Raw genomic sequence first — 6,000 nt, 5'->3', positions numbered from 1 at the left:
CAAACCGGTTTACTTAACTCTTACTCTTTAAATACCCGGGAAAGTTCCTGTCTGTTAGGAGATATTAGCCGACTTTTCCCGTGAATCTTATCTCTACATGCCTCACAGCTACAAACTGTCCACTGCCTGGATCTGTTCTACCTCTCAGTACTGGGAGAATTTTTAAAAAGATCTCATGTGGTTTTAAAATGAACGAAGCAGCTCTCCATACATAATTCACTCCCAACTGTGTTAGAGCATCTTTTTAGGAGAGCAAACCTGAAAAACTACAAACACACAGGTAACGGTGATCAGGTGTATGTTTCTGGCTAACAAGCACTGCAGTACTATCAGTACTATCAGTACTATCAGTACTATCAGTACTATCGTGGATCGGAGTCGAGTGCAGAATCTAAGCAACACGTTTGGTACAGTGTTTCATTAAAAAGTGTCAAAAACCACAAACAGAAAGACTAAAACATTACAACAACAGAGTGGTTTCTCTGGGCATTAAACCCTCTACTTCCAAGCCAGGTGTGCTACATTTAGGAAGCACAAAATATCTTGTCAGAAGTGGGATTTGAACCCACGCCTCCATTTGGAGACCAGAAATCCCATTCACAGGAAGGGTGTAGCCTTGAGTCTGGCGCCTTAGACCACTCGGCCATCCTGACAAGTGTTCTACGTGAAGCTATCAGCACTAATCCTGACGTAAAGTATTTCAAACACGTGAACCTTTTTTTTTTTTCGAGGTTATGACAGTAAAAGTGGGGAATAAAGACCACAACGAAAAATATTAGACACTGATAATAATTCTAACTCACAACAATCCTGTTCTGTTTACATTTTTGTTTTTTAAATGATGCAGCATGATTTTAATTCTAAATGAATTAAATGATGCAGCATGATTTTAATTCTTTTTTAAATGATGCAGCATGATTTTAGTTATTTCTAAAACAGCAGATTGAATCATAAAGTCCAGAGAAACAAAAACAACCCACACAATTTAACCCTTTACCTAAAGTCATGCAGTCTAATCTCTGGCCCTGTCCAGAACACAGCACATGGGCTCCAAGTCAACACCACCATTTATCCACCCTGACCTGCAGCTATTAGAGTGCACGGCAGATCAGAGGATGGGTCAAGACTCCCATCTCCCAGCCGCTGTTTGGGAAATCACTGCCATTTGATCCAGGCCAGCCCCAGAGGAATGCTGCTGCTGCAGATATATTACAGGCAGGGAGGCTGCCAAAATGGCTTCTGGCATGGGAGCAAGGCTTGGACCTGGAGAGGCAGAGCTGGGAAAGGGTCAGACAGTAGCTCGCACTGGGGGTTTGGCTAAATGATTACGGGTAACGTCTGCTGTTTAGGGTGGGGAGGCGTAATGGTCATCTGGGATTACACAGGCGGCGTGGTTCATGCAATATTGATCTCTCGCTTTTGAAAATAAAAACCAAGCACTTCTGAGTGAGAGACTCACACACGCTACAAGTTTGCTTCTTGAAATCGTAAAGGGCTGGAATCCTTTTTGAGATAGGTGTTCCTTTCATTTTCAAAGAGCAGCAGAAACTGCTTTTACATCTCTAAATACCACTTTGAAATCCCTTGAAAATCACAATCCTCAGAAGAAAGAACATAAAAGAGGGAATTTTCTTTCTTGGTTAAATGAATTTACAATCGATTTTACTTCCTGCATCACGTGCTGCAGATCGTCACCTGATTTGAGACCATAAAACACAGATCTTTGTTTATTCAGATGGACAGAGCAAAGGCTCCAAAGGCATGGATTAAAAAGAAAAAAAATCATCATCACAAGTCTTTGATGTCTAAATGAGGCATGTGCAGCCCAGACCTCTGCCTCTTCTTACACACACACAAACCTCCACACGTGCATGGAAACGTGCACACATTGGTCAATGCACAATAAAACACAAGACATTATTCGTCATGGAAAAGTAGAACTCTGAAGCTGAGCAGAATTTCCAGAACGGTTGAGGGTTTCAGAGATGCATTACCCTCTCATCTCTCTTCTCCGGACATCATACTCGTACGGCAACTCATGTGCTTCAAATTATGAGCCAGACTGGTCAAGTCCTGCAGATAATTCTGAAAACACAGAAGTAGTTCCTGCATCTGTTTTCACTAACGCACACCGAGGATGTTGTTACTTACGAGTAATTTTTCACACTGAAATCAATCATTTGCCCTGACAGCAGATTTGGAACTTTGACTTTTAGAAAAGAAATGTTTGTAAAGCAGGGGGAAAAAAGACCTCTCAGCCGTGTGGAAGTCAGTCATTTGTCAGGGACGTAACATGTGCATCTGTGACCTGGCAGGATTAGAACAAAGTGAGGAGTGGAAAAGACAAGGACTGAAATGGACGAGCTGTGCAAAGTAGTGACGTCAGAGTTAGAACATGCAGGAATATCCTGGAGAATAATCTCTATAGTCGAACAAATACATAATCTTGACGGTCATTTTTACAAATACACCTGGAGCAGTTTGGCCATCGGCAGCAATTCTACCTTATGTCTATATTTTCTCTTTTCCTTTTCCTTTGACAGGACGTCTGAATGATTCAGAGTAGAAAAGTCTACCTGTGAAAAAATGCATTTTTTATTTCATGTCATATTTCATTTTTAGATTTCCTTGAGACAAGGAAGTGCTTAAGCCCAACAATTTAAGTTTAGGCCTCAATTAATCAGGCGTTTGTTGCAAACTTGAAGGAAGCCTATAGAGCTGAGACTCTTCTTCATCTCTTTAGGTGTTTAATCTGGCTGTGTTTAAACTGTTGTTGAAGCTAAATGTACTTTATTGTGGAGAAAGTTTTGATCAGGTTAAAATCTAAATGTACAAATCAAGACATTTCAGCTGTAGCAACCCCTGGAGGACAGGAAGTGAACGTTACATGTTCCTTATGCGTAATAGGTGGAGATCATTCCTACAAACTCAGCCATTAAGTTGTCGAAACCTGATTGGTTTTAAGTTTGGAAAGAAAATTGAACTGAACTTAGGACTACACAACATATCTCAATCCTCACGTCCAGAGTTACAGAGGAGGATCATTCTCCACCTTGACTTTATGTCTGAGGAGATTATTCTGCTGGAATTGTGATGATGAGTAGTTTGGAAGTACATCCTGTTAACGACTCCCACTGACATTAAGAGGATTACGTAGGTAGCCTCAGACGGAGGTAACTCCTTCCGTTGAGCCGAGTCTTTCCTATCCTGTTCAAATCTCCTCTGCCGCTTCATCGAGCCTGTAATTTGCCTAAAACTGAAGACATCCGCTAGAGACGCAGATTCACCGAGACAGACAGATAAATCAGAGGGTTGAGAGACAGCGAGAGGGAGGGAGAGTATTTGTCTAGAGAACACGGGGAGGGTGGATCATTTGTCTGGCAAATGCTTGATGATACAGTGATGCTGCTGCTGCTGCTGCTCTTGTGTTGGTGGTGTTGGTGTTGTTGAGGTGGTTGGTAGCTGCAAACCTCGTCAAACGTGTGGAGAGACGTAAAGAGCTTAGTGAGGGGTGAGGAGAAAAAAGTGAGACAAACAGGGTTGGACCTCAGTGTGGCTAAAATCAGGGTCCAGTCAAGTGTCTCAACTCAACTCCAGGCCTGACGATGATGAATAAAGAGTTCGTTTTCACTTTGTGCCATATGTGGAACAAATAATGTGTTGTCTGTGCCAAATACAGACTGGACTTGGCCAGCAAATATTTTCCAAAATGAGTAACAATCTGTTATCCGTCTGTTTTCTGGATACCGTTATTAGACTAAAGAGAAAAACATAATAAAAACAAATTAACAAATCATGATCAACTTATTTTTAGTGAATTTCTGAAACGTTTTGTCTGTTTTGATTTTGGCTTTTTACTTGCTACATCACTTTAGCTGTAGAAATAAATCAGTGTTTTCTTTTTTTAAAGAATATTTTGTTATTATGTTATGTTGTGAGAATGAGTGTTTCTGGGTAAAACTTATAAGAAACACACGTTATCTATGAAAATGAAATACAAAAAAACCTGAACTGAATTCGACTCCTTTGAACCACTATAGGCCTACTGAGGCTGTCTAAACTGTTGGGTCTCTACTTTGTCAGTGTCTCTGGTGACACCTGTGTTTACCACCACAACAATAATCTTCCAAGAGCCTGTTAGCATAAGTACCCAGTTTTCATAAACCATAAAGTCAGCTCTGACTGATCCTCGACACCATCCTGTTTACTTCACCGGGCTGAGCCCTGATCTCATCTGCCTCTCCCTACCAAAGGCTTTCTTTCAGCAAACGCTTCTGTGGTTCATTTCCATTTCAACGTCATGGTGAGGAGGCAGGTGATGAGAGCAGACATCATCATGAGTGTGGAGCTTACACAAATACACTGTGTATGAGGAACTTTTTCACTGTCAAAACATGAAAATATCAAAGGTTGGTGCTTAGTACATCTGAGAATGCCTGCAGTACAGAGCTCTTTAATGCCCTTTTCCCACCATGAAAAGCTGCATTATGGGTATTTCGCTACAGAGTTAGAAATGTCAGCTTCCCTTGTGTCAAACATAAATACTATTTCCATTAAAGTTGGTAAACGACACTAAAATCGCAACAAAAATAGGACTTTTTAAATCATGTTTTCATATGTAAAGTGGGTGGCTACATTTCATGTTTGCTAACGTGCATTAGCGGCTAGCAAACTGCCACACAGGCTTTAAAATGACAGGAGCAGAAGCCCCAGTCTTTATTCCTAAATAACAAAAATAAATAGAGAATAAAGTAAACACAAAATATAGACTGTTGATTTTGTTAGATAATTAGCTTGTTGTGAGCTAATTTGGGAACAGTTTGTCATTTGTCAACCATGTTATAATATTTACATTAGCACGTCCCTAGTTAGACATGTCATTTGTCAACCACGTTATAATGTTTACATTAGCACGTCCCTAGTTAGACAAATATTATTACAAAAAGTTTGTAACCTCGACAGCAGCTCTCAGTATCATTTGAGAAAATATAAAAACTGCTACATCAAAAAAGAAAAACAAATCTCAGCCCAACAAGCTCAAAGGTTCCAGGTCACGCCCCGGTGTTCAGGCATTAATGGGGGCCTGGTGAGGAGCGTGTGCAACTGTGTGAATCTGGAGGGGTGGAGTAACTCAATTTCCATGGCTAATTTTCTGTTTTTCTCTGCTAGTGTCCTGAAACACTCCAGGTCGAGCTCCAGCCCCGAACAAAAACAACACGATCACCAGAGGCGACAGCAGGATGAGACACAGGAAGGAGCCTGGTCTCCAAACATCTGGCAGGGCAAGGCTTCCATGACTCGCTCCATCTCTGAATAAAAAAAGACCTTCTCTCAGATCTCAGATTTGCAGGGATCAAAGTGTGCCCTGGGTGCCTGGGCCACCATGGCCTCCCTCAACATATTCAAATGGGGTTTCCTGAAAACGTAGGAGCCACAAGCAGAGCTTGGAACATAATGGATTCAAAAGGGTGCGATGAATACCCCCCTTCACCAAAGGTCTCTGTGAAGGTAACGCTGGAGGAAAAGGAGTTTTATTTTACCTATACTAGTCTAACCAGACTTGGGAGATCAGGTTTAAATTTAGGTTTCATTAGGTCACCAATTCTCAATCTCCAGATTGGGACGAATTGTAGATGATCAACGAGGCCTTAGGTTAAGTAAGGAAACAGGATATGAACAGTCATCAAAGGAAAATACATACATATTTAAATAAAATATGTTATGTTATGTATTTTTTACTTTTTAAGCTAAAATAAACAATGACATTGTATCATTTTATTATATTATAAATTATACTATACTATGATACATGATTAATTTAATTAGATTTTACCAGTATTTAGCCCATGATTATGACCTTAAACTGCCAAACAGTTGAAAAAATAGCTGATTGGTTAATGATAACAATAGATTCAAACTATTATTATAAAGAATTGAGAAAAAAGACATTTTCGTATCTTTTCTGTCACTAAGACACCTTAGTCAGTCAGGCATAATACA

At 40.3% G+C, this 6,000-nt stretch overlaps 1 protein-coding gene and 1 non-coding gene across 5 annotated transcripts in view; both read right to left on the bottom strand.

Moving 5' to 3' along the window:
- The window catches only part of myo3b (myosin IIIB), a 55,807-nt gene that overhangs the window by 8,139 nt on the left and 41,668 nt on the right, over positions 1 to 6,000 (bottom strand). The window lies entirely within an intron of this gene.
- Positions 545 to 653, bottom strand: trnal-caa (transfer RNA leucine (anticodon CAA)). The gene is made up of 2 exons: positions 616 to 653; positions 545 to 590 (listed from the first exon to the last, which is right to left on the bottom strand). It is a non-coding gene; the product is annotated as a tRNA-Leu (tRNA).

This window comes from Cynoglossus semilaevis, chromosome 16, assembly GCF_000523025.1.
Source record: "Cynoglossus semilaevis isolate Cse_v1.0 chromosome 16, Cse_v1.0, whole genome shotgun sequence".
Taxonomy (NCBI): domain Eukaryota; kingdom Metazoa; phylum Chordata; class Actinopteri; order Pleuronectiformes; family Cynoglossidae; genus Cynoglossus; species Cynoglossus semilaevis.
The sequence above is the reverse complement of the archived record's forward strand: the minus strand, read 5'-3'. Positions and strand labels throughout refer to the sequence as shown.